Source organism: Hevea brasiliensis, chromosome 9 (genome assembly GCF_030052815.1).
Source record: "Hevea brasiliensis isolate MT/VB/25A 57/8 chromosome 9, ASM3005281v1, whole genome shotgun sequence".
Classification (NCBI taxonomy): domain Eukaryota; kingdom Viridiplantae; phylum Streptophyta; class Magnoliopsida; order Malpighiales; family Euphorbiaceae; genus Hevea; species Hevea brasiliensis.
The window spans coordinates 51,045,839-51,070,158 of record NC_079501.1 but is presented as its reverse complement, the minus strand read 5'-3'; the positions used below and the strand labels follow the sequence as shown (position 1 = coordinate 51,070,158).

Here is a 24,320-nt window from a genome sequence, read left to right as displayed (position 1 = left end):
ATGACCTATATTCACTATACAAAACACTATAGATTTGGTCAGTCCAGAAAATCTGGGAAGCTGGCAATCTGGCCAGTCACGGTAATTAGGCCATAACTTGAGCTACAAAACTCCAAATGGAGTGATTCAAAGAAAAGAAATGTAGCTAGACACAATAAGGAACAACTTTCATTTTGACAACTTTGCCAAATTCCCACTACAAAAATGACTAATGGAACAGTAAATACAAGGCTTAAAATCTGAACATTTTAAACAACTAACATTAAGCTTAGAAATGGTATTGGCAACCAATGCCAACAATTTTAGAATGCAAAATGTGGTATTTTGGGAGTATTAAAACCAATATACATATTGTCTATGCAAAAGTCAATATTTTTGTTGACTAATGAAATGAATAGTAACACTAACCTTAAATTTCAAGAATTAAACAATCTAAAAGTATAACATGCCCTAGTACACCTAGCAAGATTGATTTGAATAGGTTGGCATGCCAATAGGATTCTGTTAGCAGTACTGCATATGGCTTTATGCCATTCTGTGTTTTATGGCCTCACGTGCCATTCTGTGTTATAATAGCCTTTGGCTATGTTGATTGAGTTGTTATACTTAGGTTTAATCCCTGATAATTATTACAACTTATTAGCTATTTTGCTGCACACCAGGAGATACAATGTGACCGATGGTGTGATGGTCTGAGGTACTTGGTATCCAGTGCCAGTTTACCTGTTTATCTAGTCCAGTCGACTAGTATGGGTTACTCGGGCAATGAAAATAAATCTTACAAAATTTTGATCGAATAATACTGCAATAAATGCCAGAAATTAAGTCTACCTAAAATGTAAATATACATTCTGCATATTTATGTTATTTTAGTTATTTTATTTTATATTGTCACTACTAAGCAGAATTGCTTAGCGCGTCGCTTTTGCCACGCGCAGGTACTGGAGACATAGTTGGGGATGTAACATCCTCACTTTAGCTAGTTCGTACAGTCTATTGTTCTAGTGACCAGTGTCGATTCGGATAGCTAGAACGTCTGGAAAAATATTTAAACTAAAGTGAGGAACCATAATTAACTCAAATATTAATAAGAAAAATTTAGCAAAAATTTTAGAAATAAGATACAACCAAGTTAAATGAGCCGGTGCCCTAGCGATGGGTAATCTAGTGAGAAGTTGCAGTTCTCGCAACTAGGAGCCCTAGACCTGGCAGAAAAATTATAAAATAATTTTTGGGACTCCAGAGAAGGGTTATTAAGGTTCTTATGGCATTAGAATGCTAAGAAAATACTTAGAAAAAATTTTCAATCGGTACAGACAATTTTGGCCCGTTAAGCCAAACGGAGGGCATTTTGGTCATTTCGTCTTCAGATATGATTTTTGACCAACTTGTCCAGTTAAATAAATAATTTATATAACATAAAATATGAATAAATTTTGTTAAAATTTTAATTACAATTAAATAGATAAGAAATGAAGAGAAAATAAAGGAAAATAGACTTATGACATCATAATGATGTCATTAAAATTCTCCCACCCAACCCAATGTTGACACAAGGCATAACTTTATTTAAAAGAGACAAATGGGCTGAAAAATGAGAGAAAAACTAGATTTCTCATTTCTTCTTTCTTCCTTGCTGTAAGCCTCCACCATAGCTACCATTTTCAAGCTTTTTCAAGCTTGATTTCACCAACTTCTACCCAACTAAACCCTAAACTCCCAACACAAAAAAGTGTTCTTGCATCTTGGAGATTCTTTTGGGAGCAAAAAGAATTAAAAAGAAAGACTTCTTATAAGCTTTGGATTAGCTCCCTAAGAGGGAAGTGACTTAAACTTATATTTCTCTTCAAATTTATGTTGAGTAAGTATAAATGAGTGTAAATTATAAAGAAAAATTATTGAATACCAATTGTATGTAAACCCTAAATTTTTGGCAGCCATGGTTAGGGTTTGTTTGTGATGATTTTAGTGAAGTTAAAAGGTTATTATGGCTGCCCTTAATGTGCATTTTGTAAGTGGATTGAAGAAATGCAATGAAAATGCATGAATGGTAATGTTTGACTTAGGGTTTGGGGTGGAGAAATGGGACTTTGACCATGTGATGATGAAAAAGGGTATTAATGGTCAATTAGTGACCATTTAGTTCGGTTTAAACCAAAAATGAAGTGTGTTGAGTGATGGGATTTGGGTTTGGTGTGGCTGCCCTAGGTGACCTGCAGAATTGGACATGAGTCCAGCAGGTTTAGGCAGCCATAACTTTAATTGTAGAGGTCCAATTGGTTCAATGCCAATTGGACATGAAACTAGACACATAATGGCACAACTTTGGTGAAGAAACCATGCCCAGAAAACGAAACCAAGTTGACCAAAAGTTTGCCCTAATTCGGGTGACCTGCAGTCTGCCTGGGCAAAATGACCAAATGAACAGTATTTGGTCATTTGGCCATAACTCAATGTAGAAAGGTCCAATTGACCTGAAAGTTTACCAGAAACAATCTGAGATATAGACTAACAACTTTCATGAAGAAGCCTGACCCAAATTATGATCATAACCTAGTTAAATTGCCAACCAAACTTAGGTTACCAAATCCGCGTAACCGCTTTGCCTGCAATTGGAATCTGTCTAATCCAGCCAGTTATGGTGTTTAGGCCATAACTTGAGCTACAAAACTCCAAATGGAGTGATTCAAAAAAGGAAATTCAAGTAGACAAAATAAGGAACAACTTTCGTGTTGATTATTTTTCCAAATTCCCACTGCAAAAGTGACTAATGGAACAGTAAACCCAAAGCTTGAAAATTGAAAATTCTGTCCAATTCACATTAAGCTTAGAGATGGTATTGGCAACCAATACCAACACGTTTAAAATGAAAAATGTAGTATGTTGATGATATTTAAACTAATTTACCTATTGCCAATGCAAAAGTCAACATTTTGGTTGACCAATGAAATGAATAGTAATAATAAAAATTCAGTTTCAAAGAATTACATAAATAAAAAGTGTTAAATGCCCTAGTAGGCCTAATGTGATTAGTTTGGATAGGTTGGCATGCCAATAGGGTTCTATTAGTAGTACTGCATATGGCTTCATGCCATTCTATATTTCATGGCTTTCCACGCCATTCTGTGACGTAATAGCCTTTGGCTATGATATTGAGTTGTTATACTCGGATTTAATTCCCAATAATTATTGTAGCTTATTAGCTGTTCCATTGCACACCGGGAGACACAATGTGACCGATGGTGTGATGGTCCGAGGTACTTAGTACTCAGTACCAATTTACCTATTTATCCAGTCCAGTCAACTGATATAGGTTACTCGGGCAATGTTAATAAATCTTACCAAACTTTAATCGAATAATATTGCAATAAATATTTGAAATTAAGTCTACCCAAAAATGTAAACATGCATTCTGCATACATGTTTTTATTTTATTTTATTTTATATTGTCACCACTAAGCAGAATTCCTTAGCGCGTCGCTTTTGCGACGCGCAGGTACTGGAGACATAGCTGGGGAGTCCAGCAGACCTCATACATTATGAGTTTTAAGATCTGCACTCAGAGTTCAAAGTCACCTCACAATTGCAGTGCATTGGTAGGACATTGGGCTACCTAAGTCTTTTGTATTTGTAAACTTTTGTTATGTATATTATAAACTCATGTAATCATATTTTTGCTGTAATTACCCATGAGCTGTGTTCAGAAATAAATATGAGTATTTCTCATTGAATTGGGTGTGATATGAGATGAATGTGAATTTTGAGATACTGAATTGATTTGAGAAATTATTGAAAAATGTTGGTGGTTGACTGAGATTGAGATTATAATTATAATGGAAGTGTTTTTAAACAGGTTCAGAAGAACTGTTTTTCCAATTTACAGCCGGCACTCTGCCGGATTTTCTATAAAATTTGCGAAAAAATTTAGATTTTTCAAAAATTATAAATAAATGAATAAAAAGGGATTAATTGAAATTGAAACATGAATTGGTGTTCCCACACACTGAGTGGCATAACTTGCTCGGCTACACTGTAGACGGATAAAGAGTGTCACATTTAGTGGTATCAGAGCATCGGTTTAGGCGTTTCTAGGCCTAGATAGAGTGCATACCATTGCATTGCATTTGTAAGTGTTGAGGTGATACTGATGCAGATCTGTTTGTTTTCTTATTTTGAATAGGATGTGGATCCTGCTTCGCAAAGAGCAGTTGATGAAGAGGTGGAGAGTCATGCTCCACCAAGGGCTGAGTTTGGGGGCAGGGGAGAACCTACTCCACCAGCAGCTGAGGCACCTACCCAATCTCAGTTTGCACTATTTCAACAAATGACCAAGTTTTACTGGCAAATGATGGGAGCGATTCCACCACTACAACCACAGCCACAACCTCCACCAGCACCACAAAAATATCATCTGGAGAAATTGAGAAAGCATGGGGCTGTGGATTTCTTTGGAAAGAGGGAGGATGATCCCATGGCCGCAGAAAACTAGTTGGATAGAACTATCAGAGTACTGAAATAGCTAAATTGCACCCCCGAGCAGAACCTAGTGGCTGCTGTGTCCCTACTTCAGGATGACGCATATCAATGGTGGGACACAGTAACCAGTGAGGTGCAACCTGAACAGATCACCTGGGAATTCTTCCTTACAGAGTTCAGGAAGAAATATATTAGCAAAGTGTATTTAGAAGAGCAAAGAAGGGAATTTATCAGTTTGAGACAGAGACAGTTGTCAGTGGCTGAGTATGAGCGTGAGTTTGTCAGACTGAGCCGGTATGGGAGGGAGATAGTCCCTACCAAGGTAGAGAGGTGCAGACAGTTTGAGGAAGGGCTCAATGACAACATCAAAGTCATGATCACAGCACTGGAGATCACGGATTTTTCTAAACTGGTGGATGCTACATCAAAAGTGGAAAGGGTCAGAATCAATGAACAAAATAGAAGGGAAAGACAGCAGAAGAGGGGTTTGGGTCAGTCCAGTGCATTTTCTACTCCCAGTAAGAAGAGTAAGGTCCTCCTGCTAAGAGTTCAGGACCACCACAGGGTCAGGGTCAGTCTCAGGGGCCCAAACCATAGTTCACACCTAGGAGAGGCCAGTCCACACCATCAATCGGCAGCTCTCCAGGGACGGTGTTTAGGGGACCAGCCCCTACATCTTCTGCTTGTCAGTACTGTCAGAAGTGGCATAAGGGGGAATGTTGGCGAGTGACCGGTGCATGCTTACGGTGTGGATCAACAGAACATCAGATCAAGAATTGTCCGAAGAGGACTACTACAGTTGTTCCAACACAAACTGACATACCTGTTCCTGTACCACAAAGGGGAAGGAAGCCCGGTAAACCTGAGGTAGCTGGTCCATCACTGAGGCCTGCATCTGAGTCAGTTGAGAGGCCAGACACTAGAATACCAGCAAGGGCCTATGCTATCAGAGCTCAGGAGGAGAAAGATGCCCCGGATGTCATCAAGGGTACGTTTTCCCTCTATAACACTTCTGAACATGCATTAGTGGATCCAGGATCCACTCATTCCTACATTTGCATCAAACTACCCATAGAGAGGGGAGTTCTAGTAGAGGAGAGTGATCAAGACATTATGGTCACAAATCCACTAGGCCACAGTGTGGTAGTGAATAAAGTGCGTAAGTGTTGCCCGTTGAGTATTCAAGGGTATGAATTCTTGGCAGACCTAATTGAGTTGCCCTTCCACGAGTTTGACGTGATTTTGGGAATGGACTGGTTATCATGTCATCAGGCAATAGTTTATTGTAAATTGAAGAGAATCTCTCTAAAAACTTCTGAGGGTAATGAGATCAATGTTGTGGGTGAAAGGACAGATTTCCTGTCCAATGTTATCTCAGCCACAGTTGTAAGAAGATTGATGAGAAAAGGCTGTGAAGCTTACCTAGCACACGTGGTTGATACTAGGAAGGCTAAGCCAAACTTGGGTGACATACCCATAGTAAGAGACTTCCCAGATGTATTTCCTGAAGAGTTGCCTGGTTTACCACCAGAAAGGAAAGTCGAGTTTACTATTGAGGTAATGCCAGGTACAACACCCATTTCTATTGCTCCTTATAGGATGGCACCCACTGAATTGAGGGAGTTGAAAACTCAGTTGCAAGAGTTGCTTGATAAGGGGTTCATACGCGCCAGTGCGTCACCATGGGGAGCTCCGGTGCTATTTGTGAAGAAGAAGGATGGAACCTTGAGATTGTGTATTGATTACCGGCAGTTGAACAAAGTGACTGTGAAGAACAAATTTCCATTGCCCAGAATCGGCGATCTGTTTGATCAGTTGAAAGGAGCCAGTGTATTTTCGAAAATTGATCTCAGATCAGGGTATCATCAGTTCAGGGTAAAGGATGCAAATGTGTCAAAAACTGTATTCAGAACCCGGTATGGGTATTATGAATTTCTAGTGATGCTGTTTGGGTTAACAAATGCACCAGCAGCATTTATGGACCTTATGAACCGTATCTTCCATCCATACTTAGATCGGTTTATAGTGGTCTTTATTGATGATATTTTGGTGTATTCCAAGACCAGGGAAGAACATGATGAACATTTGAGGATTGTTCTATAAACCCTACGAGAAAAGAAGCTGTATGCTAAGTTGTCCAAGTGTGACTTCTGGATGAGTGAGATCTCTTTTCTTGGACACATAGTATCAGCTGAGGGGATTAGAGTGAATCCCAAAAAGATAGAAGCAGTGATGGAATGGAAGCCTCCCAGAAATACAATTGAGGTCAAAAGTTTCTTGGGGCTAGCTGGGTATTACAGAAGATTTGTGAAGGGGTTCTCTCTTATAGCTGCTCCAATGACTAAGTTGTTGCACAAGAATGTGAAATTTGGCTGGAACGACAAGTGCCAAGCCAGCTTTGAGAGGTTGAAGGCTATGTTGACAGAAGCACTAGTGTTAACACAGCCAGTGTCAGGAAAAGACTTTGTGGTCTACAGTGATGCCTCGCATAATGGGCTAGGGTGTGTGTTGATGCAAGAGGGGAAAGTGGTGGCCTATACTTCTAGGCAGTTAAGGCCACATGAACAGAACTACCCTACTCATGACCTGGAGTTAGCAGCAATCATCTTTGCACTGAAGATATGGAGGCATTATTTATATGGTGAAAAATGCTACATCTATACAGACCACAAGAGCCTAAAATACTTGCCAACCCAGAAGGAGCTCAACCTCAGGCAGAGGCTATGGATTGAGTTCCTGAAGGACTATGATTGTGTGATTGATTATCATCCTGGGAAGGAAAATGTAGTTGTTGATGCTTTAAGAAGGAAGTCCATCACAGCTTTAAGATCACTCAATGCCTGTCTGTCCTTAGCTCAAAATGGAGCTATTTTGGCTGAGTTGCAAGTGAGGCCAACCCTGCTACAGCAGATACAAGATAGGCATAGGGCAGATGAAAAGCTAATGGCCATTGTGGGTAAAATTCCTGAGGGGAAGGAAAATGATTATGATGTGAAAGCAGATGGGTGTCTGTACTACAGAGGAAGAGTGTGTGTACCAGATGATGGGGAAGTGAAGACTAGTATTTTGAAATAAGTACACACTAGTGTTTATGCTATGCACTCGGGGAGCACAAAAATATATAATGATTTGAAGCCTCATTATTGGTGGCCTGGTATGAAAAGGGATATAGCTGACTATGTGACTAAGTGTTTGACATGTCAGCAAGTCAAAGAAGAACATCAAGTTCCATCAGGATTGCTACAGCCTATAAGCATACCTGAATGGAAATGGGACCGGGTTACTATGGATTTTGTTAGTGGTCTACCTCTCACCTAAAGGAAGCATGATGCAGTGTGGGTGATAGTGGATAGATTGACGAAATCAGCACATTTTCTGCCAGTTAGGACTGACTACTCACTGGAGAAGCTAGCAAAATTGTATATCAGTGAGATAGTTAGACTACATGGAATCCCACTTTCCATCATATCTAATCGAGACCCAAGGTTTACATCGAGATTTTGGAAAAAGTTGCAAGAAGCCTTGGGCACACAACTCTATTTTAGCACGGTTTTTCATCCTCAGACGGATGGACAGTCAGAACGAGTAATCCAGGTAAACCTAAGAACTAATTGAATTTTCGTAATTAATAAACTGAAATGATAGTAACACTATGAATTATGTGATAGATCCTAGAGGATATGCTAAGGAGTTGTGTCATTGAGTTTGAGGGGAGTTGGGATAGATACCTCCCACTGGCAGAATTCGAATACAACAATAGCTACCAAGCTAGCATTCAAATGGCTCCGTATGAAGCACTGTATGGGAGGAAATGTAGAACTCCAGTATGTTGGACTGAATTGGGCGAAGATAAGTTGGTAGGACCAGACCTGGTGAAACAGACTGAGGAGAAAGTGAAGATAATCAAAGCTAACCTGAAGGTTGCCTCAGATAGACAGAAATCATATGCCGACTTGAAGAGAAAAGGAATATAGTATGTAGTTGGCGATAAAGTGTTTCTCAAAGTCTCACCGTGGAAGAAAGTACTGAGGTTTGGGAGAAAGGGTAAGTTAAGCCTTAGGTTCATTGGCCCATATGAAGTCATTGAACGTGTGGGACTAGTGGCCTATCAGTTAGTCTTACCACCAAACTGGATAAAATTCACAATGTATTCCATGTTTCTAAGCTGAGGAGATATTGCTCAGACCCTCACATGTCATTTCCATGGAAGAGATTGAAATCCAACCAGACTTGACATATACAGAAGAACCTATACGGATCCTAGCTAGAGAAGTGAAGGAACTAAGAAATAAACAAATTCCACTGGTGAAAGTGCTTTGGAAGCATCACAACACTGAAGAGACAACTTGGGAAAGTGAAGAGATGATGAGGCAACAATTTCCTCAACTGTTTGCATCAGGTAATTTCGAGGACGAAAGTTTTATTAGAGGGGAAGAGTTGTAACATCCTCACATTAGCTAATCCATACAGTCTACTGTTCTAGTGACCAGTGTCGGTCTGGACAGCTAGAACGTCCGGAAAAATATTTAAACTTAAGTGAGGAACCATAATTAACTCAAATATTAATAAGAAAAATTTAGCAAAAATTTTAGAAATAAGATACAACCAAGTTAAATGAGCCGGTGCCCTAGCGATGGGTAACCTAGTGAGAAGTTGCGGTTCTCGCAACTAGGAGCCCTAGACCTGGAAGAAAAATTATAAAATAATTTCTGGGACTCCAGAGAAGGGTTATTGAGGTTCTTATGGCATTAGAATGCTAAGAAAATACTTAGAAAAAATTTTCAATCGGTACAGACAATTTTGGCCCGTTAAGCCAAACAGAGGGCATTTTGGTCATTTCGTCTTCAGAGATGATTTTTGACCAACTTGTCTAGTTAAATAAATAATTTATATAACATAAAATATGAATAAATGTTGTTAAAAATTTAATTGCAATTAAATAGACAAGAAATGAAGCGAAAATAAAGGAAAATGGACTTATGACATCAAAATGATGTCATTAAAATTCTCCCACCCAACCCAATATTGACACAAGGCATAACTTTATTTAAAAGAGACAAATGGGTTGAAAAATGAGAGAAAAACTAGATTTCTCATTTCTTCTTTCTTCCTTGCCGTAAGCCTCCACCATAGCCACCATTTTCAAGCTTTTTCAAGCTTGATTTCACCAACTTCTACCCAACTAAACCCTAAACTCCCAACACAAAAAAGTGTTCTTGCATCTTGGAGATTCTTTTGGGAGCAAAAAGAATTAAAAAGATAGACTTCTTATAAGCTTTGGATTAGCTCCCTAAGAGGTAAGTGACTTAAACTTATATTTCTCTTCAAATTTATGTTGAGTAAGTATAAATGAGTGTAAATTACAAAGAAAAATTGTTGAATACCAATTGTATGTAAACCGTAAATTTCTGGCAGCCATGGTTAGGGTTTGTTTGTGATGATTTTAATGAAGTTAAAAGGTTATTATGGCTGCCCTTAATGTGCATTTTGTAAGTGGATTGAAGAAATGCAATGAAAATGCATGAATGGTAATGTTTGAGTTAAGGTTTGGGGTGGAGAAATGGGACTTTGACCATGTGATGATGAAAAAGGGTATTAATGGTCAATTAGTGACCATTTAGTTCTGTTTAAACCAAAAATGAAGTGTGTTGAGTGATGGGATTTGGGTTTGGTGTGGCTTCCCTAGGTGACCTACAGAATTGGACATGAGTCCAGCAGGTTTGGACATCCATAACTTAAATTGTAGAGGTCCAATTTGTGCAAAGCCAATTGGACATGAAACTAGACACATAATGGCACAAGTTTGGTGTAGAAACCATGCCCAGAAAACCAAACCAAGTTGACCAAAAGTTTGCCCTAATCCGGGTGACCTGCAGTCTGCCTGGGCAAAATGATCAAATGAATAGTGTTTGGTCATTTGGCCATAACTCAATGTAGAAAGGTCCAATTGACCTGAAATTTACCAGCAATAAGCTGAAATATAGCCCAACAACTTTCATGAAGAAACCTGACCCAAATTATGACCATAACCTAGTCAAATTGCCAACCAAACTTAGGTTACCAAATCCGCGTAACCGCTTGCCTGTAATTTTGGAATCTGTCTAATCCGGCTAGTTATGGTGTTTAGGCCATAACTTGAGCTACAAAACTCCAAATGGAGTGATTCAAAAAAGGAAATTCAACTAGACAAAATAAGGAACAACTTTCATGTTGATTATTTTTCCAAATTCCCACTGCAAAAGTGACTAATGGAACAGTAAACCCAAAGCTTGAAAATTGAAAATTCTGTCCAATTCACATTAAGCTTAGAGATGGTATTGGCAACCAATACCAACACGTTTAAAAAGCAAAATGTAGTATGTTGATGATATTTAAACTAATTTACCTATTGCCAATACAAAAGTCAACATTTTGGTTGACCAATGAAATGAATAGTGATAATAAAAATTCAATTTCAAAGAATTACATAAATGAAAAGTGTTAAATGCCCTAGTAGGCCTAATGTGATTGGTTTGGATAGGTTGGCATGCCAATAGGGTTCTGTTAGCTTTACTGCATATGGCTTCATGCCATTCTGTATTTCATAGCTTTCCATGCCATTCTGTGACATAATAGACTTTGGCTATGATATTGAGTTGTTATACTCGGGTTTAATCCCCGATAATTATTACAGCTTATTAGCTGTTCCATTGCACACCGGGAGACACAATGTGACCGATGGTGTGATGGTCCGAGGTACTTAGTACTCAGTACCAGTTTACCCGTTTATCCAGTCCAGTCAACTAGTATAGGTTACTCGGGCAATGTTAATAAATCTTACCAAACTTTAATCGAATAATATTGCAAAAAATATTTGAAATTAAGTCTGCCCAAAAATGTAAACATACATTCTGCATACATGTTTTTATTTTATTTTATTTTATTTTATATTATCACCACTAAGCAGAATTGCTTAGCGCATCGCTTTTGCCACGTGCAGGTACTGGAGACATAGCTGGGGTGTCTAGCAGACCTCATACATGGTGAGTTTTCAGATCTGCACTCAGAGTTCAAAGTCACCTCACAATTGCAGTGTATTGGCAGGACATTAGGCTACCTAAGTCTTTTGTATTTGTAAACTTTTGTTATGTATATTATAAACTCATGTAATCATATTTTTGCTGTAATTATCCATGAGCTGTGTTCAGAAATAAATATGAGTATTTCTCATTGAATTGGGTGTGATATGAGATGAGTGTGAATTTTGAGATATTGAATTGATTTGAGAAATTGTTGAAAAATATTGGTGGTTGATTGATATTGAGATTATAATTATATTGGAAGTGTTTTTAAACAGGTTCAGAAGAACTGTTTTTCCAATTTACAGCCGGCATTCTGCCGGATTTTCTATAAAATTTGTAAAAAAATTTAGATTTATCAAAAATTATAAATAAATGAATAAAAAGGGATTAATTGAAATTAAAACATGAATTGGTGTTCCGACACACTGAGTGGCATAACTTGCTCGGCTACACTGTAGACGGGTAAGGAGTGTCACAGGGGAGTCCCGCAAACCTCATACTGGGCAAACTTTTAGATCTGCGCATAGAGTCTAGAGTCACCTCACATTTGCAGTGCATTGGTAGGACATTAGGCTACTTTTGATATTTTGTATTTTGTAAACTTGTGTAATCAGACCTTTATTTTGTCATGTATATTATAAACTCATGTAATTATGTTTTGATGTAATTTTCTAAAAATCATGTTCAGTAATAAATTTGAGTATTTCTTACTGAGTTGAGTATGATATGAAATGAATTGAATTTTGAAATATTGAAGTCATTTGAGAAATTGTTGGAAATATGTTGGTGGTTGACTGAGATGGATAATATGGTTATATTGGAAGTGTTTTTAACAGATTCAGAAGAACTGTTTTTTTAATTTACAGCCGGCACTCTACTGATTTTTCTATAAAATTTGCAAAAAATTCAGATTAATCAAAATTATAAATAAATGAAATAAAAAGGTTAAGCTGTAATGGAAATATGATTTGGTGCTCCGGCACATTGTGTGCCATATCTTGCTCGGCTGCACTGTAGATGGGTAAGAGGTGTCACAAAGTAAATCTTAATATCGGTTCAGTTCATTTTAATTCTTTCTACTAAATAACTATTCTAATTTATTTTAGGTCATCTTACTCATTTATTTAATTTCTAATATTTTTAATTACTAATATTCTTAACTTATTTCAATAAATTTCACTACCCAAGTAATCTATGATAGGCTGACTAAACTGAATAAGTGGGTTGTTGGCACTAGACACCATGGTGTCTTGAGCCGTCATACCCTGGGACGTGAAATGCGGAATGTCAACCATGTATGCAGTCAGTATGGCTAAAAAGCCATGATAACATATCAGTATGGCTAAAAGCCATGATAACAAGTAATCGGGCATAAAAGCCATGAGTGCAGGCATAAAGCCATAAATATAGGCATAAAGCCTTACGCAGTACTGCTTAAACAAAACCCTATTGGCATGCCAATCTATCTAATCTGACATATATGTCTAGGCAATACATGGGCACATTAGTACCATTAAGCATTAATATGTATTATTATGTCATTATTTCATTACATGGTTCAACTACAATTGATAAAATTTTATTCTATTTCTAATGAAAATATAAATTCCTAAATCACAATTATACATAATTTATGCATTTCTCATAATTTATACATTCATTTTATCCTTTATTTTGATCACAATTCACAATAATGGTTCTCATGTACCATTGTACTCAAAATATTCTTCCTTTCTTTCCTAATGAGAACTAAAGTCCTATTCACACATTTATGTAATTCATTTATTCATCTTTAAAATTTATATGGATTATCATTTGTAATTCAAGAAATATTTTTACTTACTAAGTATTTATAATTCATCTTATTTTCTCTCATGTACCATTAAATATTAATGGGTCTATTATTTCATTACATATTCCATTATATATATATATATATATATATATATGTTGTGACACTCAAATTCTTTTTCCTAGTGGAAATACAATATTTAAACTCATCCTCATCTAATGCATATATTTATAAATTTCATTTATATAATTCACAACTTATCAATTATATCATCTATTTTTCTTTTATAATTCTTTACATAATTTATCACATCATTTTACATGTCCCTATATTCAACCTTTTCATTTATATTACTTTACAAACCACCTTTCAAACTATATTAACAATGTCTCCTAAGTTATATTTGTGATGGGAATACAAATCTCATCTACCTATTCTCATAATTTAGGTATACATTAAATCCTTTAAATGGGGTACCATTGACCCTATTAGCAACTTAAGTTTTTAATAGTTACTATTTACTTAACCATTTCTCTTCAAAGGTTGACTTTTTAATTCATAATAGATTTGTTAAGCCTAAGTTCACCAAGATACCATATTTTGGGTTCTAAATTTGTTGGCATTGATTGCCAATTATAATTCAAAGCCTCCTAAAAGTATTTTTAAAAATTCAATTTTTCTAAGCATTTTCTTGGTTTTCTAATGCTCTTGAAACCTCAATGACTCTTCTATGGAGTCGCAAAAATTATTTCATGAATTTTTCCCTAGGTTTAGGGCTACTAGCTGTCAAAATAGCAACTTCCTATTAGGTTACCCATCACCGGGGCACCGACTCATTTAACTTTGTTGTATTTTATTTCTAAAATTTTTCCTTAATTTTTCTAAACGTTATTTGAGTTATTTATGACTCTTCACTCTAGTTTACATGTAGTTCCAAATATTATAGCTATCCGGTCAGACATTGGTCAGCGGAACAGTAAAATGCACGGACTAGCTAAAGTGAGGGTGTTACAAATCCTCTATAAAACCCTGCATGTCCCAAAAAGCTTCACACTCCCTTGACTGATGTTGGTGGTGGCATGTTTTCAATGATCTCAATTTTTGCATTATCAACCTCAATTCCTCTTTCTGATATCAAATGTCTCAGAACTATACTTTCCCTTACCATGAAGTGGCATTTTTCCCAATTTAGGACCAGGTTTGATTCTTCACATCTTGTCAACACCTTAGATAAATTAGCTAGGCATTCATAAAAAGTTGTTCCACAGACAAAAAAATCATCCATAAAAACTTCCATGATATTTTGAATATAATCAGAAAAAATAGCCATCATGCATCTTTGAAAGGTAGCAGGGCCATTACAAAGACCCATTGGCATTCTCCTATATGCAAATGTTCCATAAGGGCAAGTGAATGTGGTCTTTTCTTGGTCTTCTAGGTGAATGGGAATTTGGAAGAATCCCGAATACCCATCTAGATAACCGAAATAAGAGTGTTGTGCTAACCTTTCTAACATTTGGTCGATGAAAGGGAGAGGAAAATGGTCTTTTCTGGTAGCACTGTTCAATTTCCTATCATCTATGCACATTCGCCAACCAGTGACTACCCTAGTAGGGATTAGTTCATTGTTTGCATTTTGGATAGCAGTTGTCCCACCCTTCTTAGGAACTACATGTACTTAACTAATCCATTTACTATCAGAAATTGGGTATATGATACCTGCATTTAATAGTTTTAAAATTTCTTTCTTCACTACTTCTTTCATATTTAGGTTAAGTCTTCATTGGTGCTCGATAGTGGGTTTACTGTTTTCTTCCATGAGTATTCTATGCATGTAAATCGAGGGGTTGATTCCTTTCAGGTATTCTATTTTATACCCTACGGCCTTGTTATGGATGCTAAGTTCTCTTAACAATTTTTTCTCTTATAACTTAGGCAGGCTAGCATTGATTATAACAGGATATTTAGAGTTTGAGTCCAGAAATGTGTACCTTAGTGACGATGGGAGAGATTTAAGCTCTACCTGTTTGGCATTTTCCTAGAGCTTTATCTTGGGCTGTTCCTCCTTTAACTCCTCCATATCGGAGGCTTGAGCTAAGGGTGGTAGGGGTGGATGAGCTACTAACTGTTGTACACAGGCTAATATTTTTGTGTTTTCATCATTCACTATGTGGCTATGCACAATACATGCATCAAGAGGATCTTTAGGATGTGTCTTATCAAATTCCTCTTCAACTTATTTGTCAATTATGTCAACCTTGAAGCATTCATCAGGTTCGAATTTGTGTTTCATTGTGCCGAGCAAGTTGAATTCCACTTCTTCTTCTCCTACCTTGAGGGTTAGTAGCCCATTTTTGACATCTATGATGGTTCCGGCGGTTACCAAGAATGGTTTTCCAAAGATGATAGGGATTTGAGCATCTTCTTCCATTTCAAAGTCAACAAAGTCTACTGGAATGAAGAATTTGCCCACTTTGATAGGGATGTTCTCAAGTATGCCCACTGGATATTTAACAAATCGATCAGCCAATTGCAATGAGATTGTCGTGGGCCTCAGTTCTCCGATCTCTAACTTTTTGCATATTGATAGAGGCATTAAACTCACGCTTGCCCCAAGATCACAGAGAGCCTTATTTAATTTCTTGTTGCCAATGAGGCAGGGTATAGAGAAGCTTCTTGGATATTTCAACTTTGGAGGCAGTTTGTTTTATACTATGGCACTGCATTCCTCTGTTAGAGCTACTGTCCCATAGCCTTCCAGCTTTTTTTTCTTTGACAAAATTTCCTTAAGAAATTTGGCATAGGATGGCATCTGAGAGAGTGTTTCAATGAAGGGGATGTTGATATAAAGTTTCTGTAAAACTTCTAAAAACTTCCCAAACTGGTTGTCCTATTTGGCTTTTTTAAATCTCAGAGGAAAAGGTAGGGGAGGCTGGTATGGCTCTGGTAACTTCTTTTCCTTCCCTGCTTCGTCTTCCTGATCTTTCTTGGCTTCTCCCTCCTTTTTCTCTGCTTGGCTTTCAGATTTTTCTAAGGTCTCATCTTTTAGTTCTTTCTCTAATTGTATTAGAGTTCTCCCACTCCTCAATGTAACTGCCTTACAATGCTCCTTTGGGTTCATCTCCGGTTGACTACACAGTTTACCAATAATCTTACTTGAAGAATTTGCTTACTGAGCAATTTGATTCTCCAGCATCTTATTATGGGTAGCAAGTTGGTCCATTCTGTAAATCAGCTGTTTAATCAATCATTCTATTGTTGTTGAGCTACTAGCAACCCTTCCATCATGGATTCCATGGTCATCTTTGGTTCAGGTTACTGAGGTTGAGGAGGCGATAGTGGCTGTGCAAAGTTTTGGCCTCTGTTCTAAAATCCAGGGGGTGCTGGCGGTTTGTACCCCTATTGCTTGTTTATTGGCTAGTTTTGCTGATTGGATCATAAGAAATTTGGGTGGTTCCTCCATCTAAGGTTGTAAGTGTTTGAATATGGATTATTGGGCTACCTCTAGTTGAAGTTTCCTACATTATTCACATAGTTCAATTGTTCTATGGAGAGTTCATTGAAGCTGTTATATTCTGAATTCATGTACCCTCCTCCATAGTTGTCCTCATGTTGACTGTTTGTACCAACTGTGTTGACTTGCATTCTGTCGAGTCTCTTTGTGAGCTGATCAAATTGAGCATTTATCATGCCTAGGTCATCCACTTCCAGAACCCCAGCTGTTCTCCTTGCATTTCCTCTTTTATTTGACCACTCATAATTATGGTATGCAACCCTCTCTAGAAGTTCAAGTGCTTATGTCACTGTTTTCTCCATTAAGTCACCTTCTACAGCTGAATCAACTGTGCTCCTTATAGAGGGTAGTAAACCATTATAGAAAATTTGCAATAGTAGCCAATTCTCTTTGCCATCGTGTGGACATTCCCCCTGCAGGTCTTTATATCATTCCCATGCGTCATAGAGTGATTCACCTTCCTTTTGTCTAAAGCTTTTGAGCTCAAGTCTCAGTCTTGCAATCTTTACAGGTGGAAAATACCTTGCTAGAAAAGCTTGTGAGAGGTTTTCCCAAGTGGTGAACGTTCCAGCTAGTTGAGAAAGTAACTACTTCCTTGCTCTGTCTCGAAGGGAGAATGGGAATGCTCTGAGTTTTATGGCTTAATTAGACACTCCATTCATCTTAAATGTGTCACAAAGGGCCAAAAAGCAGTGGAAGTGATAATCTGGATCTTCTGTTGGTGAACCTGCAAACTGGGTTTGTTGAATCATTTGAAGCCATGCTGGTTTTAATTCAAAATTGTTGGCTTCCACTAAGGGTCTAGTGACATTGGGCTGAAGATAGTCTCTCAAGAGTCTTTGTAACACCCTTATGTTCGGTAGTGCGTTCTGCTGTCCCGGTGACCAGTGCTGTCCGGACAGCTAGGATGCCTAGAACCATACTTTAATATGAGTGAGGAGACATAAAATAATGAAATACAAGAAAAGAAAATACAAGAAAAACAAAGGAAAAATCATAGCAAAGAAATGTAACCAAGTTAAGCGAGCCGAAAACCCTAGCGATGGGTGATCATTAGAGAAAGTCACGGCGTGGACCGTTGACTAGCTACTGGATCATGGGAACCCTGGAAAATATTTTTAGGACTTAAATAGACCCTTATTGAAGTATAAATATCATTAGAAAAATCAAAGAAAAATTAAATAATTAGTACAAAGAAAAGTGAGAAATCGAAAAACGGACAAAACCCGGTATTACCGAAAAATCGGGAATGCAACCCGAACAGGGGCATTATGGTCATTTGACATCCCGAATTGTCTTTTGACCTAAATGTCCATTAAAAATAAATAATATTACACTTAGAAAATAAAATGAAAAATTAGTTTAGTGGTACCTAAAGTAAATAGCAAAAATGAAGGGTTTAATGTGGAATAAGTGGAAATTCAACATATTATATGATTTAAAGTAAGTAAGTGGACCACTAAGAATCATAAAATGAATTAAAAATAAGCATAAGTGGGCAGATTGCTTCACTAAAAGATCATCTTCAACATTGAAACCTCCATTTGCCGTGAATGAAAAACTCCCCAAAATCCTCCATGGCCATTTTTCAATCAAGCTCCATGCACTCCTCCATTTCAACTCCAATCACCTAGGGTTCTTCATTAAAGTTTGTCTACACATCACAAGGAAGAGTTTGATACCAAATTTAAGAAGTTTAAGCAAGGTTTAACAAGCTCCAACCATAAGGTAAGTTAGCATTTTTGAAGATTTCTTTGATAAACTTTGTATACATGTTATGGGTGTTGGTTTTGTGAAGGAAATTTTTAAGTTTGAAGAGTATTGAGATATCCATTTTTGGGCAGCCATGTAGTCATGTATTTGATGAAATATTTGTGCATATATTTGATGAGAAATGGTGTTGATCATGATGATTTAATAACCTAGTGAATTACTTCATATTTATATGGTGATTTTTGGCACTTGGATGAGAATTGATGAATTGTAGGGCAATTTGGTGTTGAAGAGGATTTTCGGCAGCTTGGGGACACTTGAATAAATGTATATATTCATGGAAGTGTTGGCAGAATGTTGACATAGAAGAATTGATGAATGTGTATGTAAATTAGTAGTGAAAATTATATGTAATGATTAGGTGTATTTATGTACATATATTGCTAAATTTGGACTTTGTGGTTTAGGGTTGTATTTGATGTATTGAGAATATTTTTATTCTGTCCAAATTGACCATAGTAAGAAGTGATAAATGAATATGGAATGGTATAAAATCAGAATTAGGTATGGGGATTTAAAGTAGAGCAAGTTAAATGTGTGTTTGAATTGGGGTTTGAAAGGCATATAGAGGGCAGTGTGCAAATAGACCAATAAGTTTAAATGTGTAACCTCAATTGGTATGAGACCAATTGGAGGTGAAACTAGGCACAAAATGTGCCAACTTTCATTGAGAAAACATACCAAAATTCTGATTGCAAGGTGACCTAAGAAAATGACCAATTCGGATTAGGTGCAATTAGGACCTGAAAAATGACCAATTGGGCAGCAGTGAGTGTTTAGGCCATAACTCACTCAAACCAGGTCCAATTGACCTGATATTTTGACCAAGAATAGTTAAGATCCATACCTACAAGTCTTATGAAGACACCAAAGCCCAGAAATGACCATAAGCAAGTCAAACAACTTGCACAAGTTCGGGTCCAAAAACTGGCCGAACCAGAGTTGACCAAATTGACCAAAAATTGACCTAATTGATACCAATTGACCAGCAATAGTATAATGACCATAACTTGGTCTACTTAACTCGGATGGACCTGAAATTTTGTCCCGCGTGCAATAAGACATAGATCTACAAGTTTGTAGTTTTGACCGAAACCCAAAAACCGAGGGAACTAGATCGTCCGGCTAGGTCAAACCAGTGTCCCGGAATCCAGCAATTTGCATTAAAATGCACTAAACAAGGAAATGACTTTGGTAAAACGTACCAAACTTAAAACCCTATCGAATGTGACATATTAATGACACTAAAACCTAATTTACCTAAAACGCAACGAGGGTCAGTATATTAGGTGATTAAGTGAATAATTGAGTTCAGTGCATTATTTACCAAACACCATCGATAGAGACAGTTTAATTTGGTACTGAAACACTTCAAATTGTGTTTCTCAGTTAACAAGGACTCAGCAAAAGGGAAAGAAATACTGAGTCAGGACCAGGAGACAAATATCAGAGGTTTGTGCACAACGGCTATTTCTTTTGAAATTTTCAATTGAAATGAATTATGACTATTTGTATATTATTGTTTTAAATTGTGTTTGTGCACAACAACTATTTCTCTTGAATTTTTCAATTGAAATAAATATTGACTATTTGTATATTATTGTTTTAAATTGTGGAAATGTGTTTGATGGACACTTATTGATTGAAAAACATTGTGAATGGTTTGAAACTGTGAAAAATTGTTTGAATGATATTGATGGATACTTATTGATTGAAAAGCACTGTAAATGGTTTTTGTGGAAATTGAAGTGAATTACGAATTGTGTTGCCAATTTGTGAATGAAATTATAACTTTGGAAATTTATTGGATTCTTCGGATCATTTGAATAAAATGTTTGGAATTGTTTTGATTCACAATTGGCATGACACTGTTACTATGTTCCTCCTCCATTAATGGGGTGAGTGTGATTATTCCTCCCTCTTTGACTTATCAGTCTGGGGTGAGTATGATTATGTTCCTTCCTCTTTGACTTGCTAGTCTGAGGTGAGTGTGGATGAGTACTCATTATATAGCTAGCTTCCTCCCTCATTGATTTCGATTATTGGGGTGAGTATGTCTTGTCGTGGTGTACAACACGGCATGTACGGAAAAATTGTGTCATGGCTTAAATTGTGATATTGATTGGCAACACTGTATTCTTCAGTTATTTGATCGAATTGTGTTATTGATTTGCAAAACAATATTATTCAGTTATTTGATTAAATTATGATTTAAAGTTGTATTTGGTTAATGTTGTGCACCACTGAGACATTGTCTCAGCGATAGCTTTTTATTGTTGTCCAGGTAGACAGATAGACTAGGCTGCTAGTACCGCCAGCGAGAGATTTTTGGGTATAGTGAGTATATCACAGTTGGCATTTTGTACTGTAATGTATATTCACTGTATGTATATTTTGTTTTGGTTTTGAGCAGTTGTAAATTCAAATTGTACCTTGAAGTTGTAAATTAATTATGAGTTATTTGACTTGTAAAAATTGTATTATATTTCCTTATCTCAGACTTTGAAAAATTTCTATGGATTTGAGTTGAGAAATATGTTGTATTGAGAAAAATGTTGGAGTTGAGATTTGGAAAATAATTAAAGTGCTTTTTACAGGTTTTCTGAAGAACTGTTTTATCCAAAATACAGATGGCATTCTGCCAAAATTTTTACAGAAATTCCAAATAATTCAAATGTGTTAGTTCTATCACTTCAGATCAAAAAGGTTTTTAATACCTGTAAATAGTGCTCACCACTGTAAAAGAAGTAAGAAAAGTTTTTAAAATCCCTTGTAGTGTATTTAATGGGTTATCAGTAGACGGAGTTGGTAATTCATTAGGTATACTACGGGATCATGTTATGCCTTACAGAGGGGTAGGGTGTGACAGTCTTGGTCAGTCATTATTATCGGCTATGGTTGGAATTTCAGGATCTTCTTAATCGTGCCATTGATGTTTCCTTTCGCTCATGATGACTCTCAGAGTTCTATCTATCTATGGATCACTATCTAAAATTTCTTCTTCTAGCCTTGTTTTGGTCATATACCAGATCGAGCACCTAATAGAAAAGAAAAGAAATAAAAAAAATAAAATAAAATTAGATAATAAATATAAATGCCTAAATTAGCTAAATTGCCTATCGCTCAATATTACTAAAGCCAACTCCCCGGCAACGGCGCCAAAATCTTGTTTCGCTAGTTTTACAACCCTGCAAGTGCACGGATCGCTAACAAGTAATAAAGTGATGAGTAAAGTATTGCTCCCACGAGGAATTTGATTAGTAAGTACCAATCTACATAGTAATTTTGACTGTTTAGGCTATCGAACAATAAAGGAATGAAAGTTGTCTATTTTAAACTCTAAAATGATAAACTTAAAATGAAGTAATCTATTTTGGAACAATTCCGGAATTAAGATTTCACACTTGAATGTTACTATGGATGTTATCTTGTTTATTTACTGGATTGAGAATCATTTGCCTTGATGGAAATCAACCCTAAGGTATCCTAAGTCCTCTCTTAAGGCACCTAGGGTGTATTCTAATTAACTTAAACTCGACTTTCGTGGCAATCAAATTAATAAAAATCCTTTAAGGTCTTTGGCTAATTTTGAAATTCCACAAAGGTATCAGCTTATGTCTAGGTCAGAATTCCTAGGTTCAAGATATTGATTTTCTAATATTAATCTTCACCTTTCAATCCTTTAATTAATATCTACAATCAATACTAAGTGGGTAGCAGCACATAGCATTCATTAAGATCACAAAAAATTAAATCAAGGAACAAATCTCAAATCCAATAAATAAAACTTAATGTTTATCCATAACAATGATTACAAGCATAACTCTCCGAATTCCAGAATATGAAAACTACTCACTCATGAGTTCAGCAAACATCATGATAAAAAGGTAAAGACAGTAAAAAGAAATCATATAGAAGAAATAAAACAATAAAAATCTATTTAAGGAGATGGAATGAAAGAAATGAAGAGAGTTTGTAGCTTTGATCTTATGGAACTTCAGCTAGAAAACTCCTCTTAATACTGATATTTTTCTCCTCAATACGGCTGGAGAGAGTGCAGAATGCGAGTCTCTTTAAAACTCCTAAAAAGTGCTGTCAAAGGATCCTCCTGTCTTTTTAGATGTTTTCTCTTTCTATTTATAATAGCTGCTATAGGATTAGGTCATTTTGAGTCCAAAAGCCTTAGAAGACTGATTTAAATGAGTAAACAAGAGCGGGAATTTGGGTTTGAAAACTGGCCACCTTATGGTACACGACCCGTGTGTCACTACACGGCCCTGGGCCATGTAACACGGCCCTGGGCCATGTAACACGGCCCTAGGCCATGTAACTTACTGGAGTGAAATTGCAGAATCTTGCATTGGCACAGAGACTTTCACGGGTCTGCACTGGCTACATGGGCCTGGTTATACGGGGCGTGTACTTTTGTTCTTAGAAAGTCCTTTAAGCTTGTTCCCAGTAGAGACTTACACGGGTCCCTGTAGATTACACGGGTCCAATTACATGAGCCGTGTACTTTTATTTCTCCATTGGCTCTCTAGCTTTCGTCTGGCATAAGGTTACACTGGTCTGTGGCTTTGCTAACACGGCCCGTGTACTTTGTATCAGTAGAAATTCTGAGTCTTTTAACCTCTCCAAGCTTCCTTTTTGAACCCTTATACTCCCGGGCTTCACCCAAACACCTGAAATGATGCAGAAAACATGGAATTAAGGGCTTGACAATAGAAATTAGAAAAACTAATGAAATAAACTACTATGCATGAGATTACTTACCTAAATGCTATGAGATAGTATACAAATGTGCTTAAAAACATCTATACAATTCAAGTGTATCACATACTAATCAACCGATTAGGTTCCAAAATGACTACCATGCCGATCTCTAATCGGGTTTCCAGTTTAAACCTCAGACCGATCTCGGGCAAAGGGAATGCTAATTTAATCTTGATGTCGGTAATCACCTCTTGAAGTTCATTTGGCTCCTAACCATGTCAGGGGTCTCAATTGTGGCTCATTTCTAATCTATGACATCAATGATGACACCGAGCTTCTCATAGTCTACCATAGTTGATGAGAGCTACCTTCTCGATCTCCACATATCTCTTAAATGGCGTATTGAGATTGGGAGGGGTCCGAATTGTGGGAGCAAGATAGGTAGAGTGTAGGGTAAGGGATATTTGTAATTATTGATATGAAGAGATAATCCAAATGATGTAATCTTATCTTTTGGAAATGAAATGGACTTTTATTTAAAGTTGACTTTTATTTACTTATTCTATTTTTATTTTATTTTATCTTTATTATTCGCATTGCATGAATCATTTTTCTGATCTCTAATAACTATGTCTAATCTGATCCCTAATCAAACCCATATTCCATTGATCTCTTCTGTCCGAATCACATTGCTATCCGCTCCATGGCTGCTCTCCGCAACCGACCTTACTTATTCGATCTCCTCCCTATGCTTCTGGAATTTTCTCTTGACACAAAATTGAAATGATTGGGTTTCCGCTAACTAATGTGCCACGTAGGGCCTCGTGAGCATTTAATGCTTAGACAAGTATAAATAGGAGGGGAGGGCTAGGCATTCGCACACTTATGCCAATTTCAATTTCTCTAAGAAACCCGACGTTCTCCCTAAGTTTTTAAATTTTTCAGTGCTAATTTACATTTTGGTAAGAGTCTTAATATTTTTCCAATCAAA

The 24,320-nt window shown here is 36.8% G+C and overlaps 1 non-coding gene across 1 annotated transcript; it reads left to right on the top strand.

Moving 5' to 3' along the window:
- The first annotated feature begins 17,233 nt into the window (after positions 1 to 17,233).
- On the top strand, positions 17,234 to 17,340 carry LOC131183700 (small nucleolar RNA R71). The gene has a single exon (XR_009151737.1). It is a non-coding gene; the product is annotated as a small nucleolar RNA R71 (small nucleolar RNA).
- The last annotated feature ends 6,980 nt before the right edge of the window (positions 17,341 to 24,320 follow it).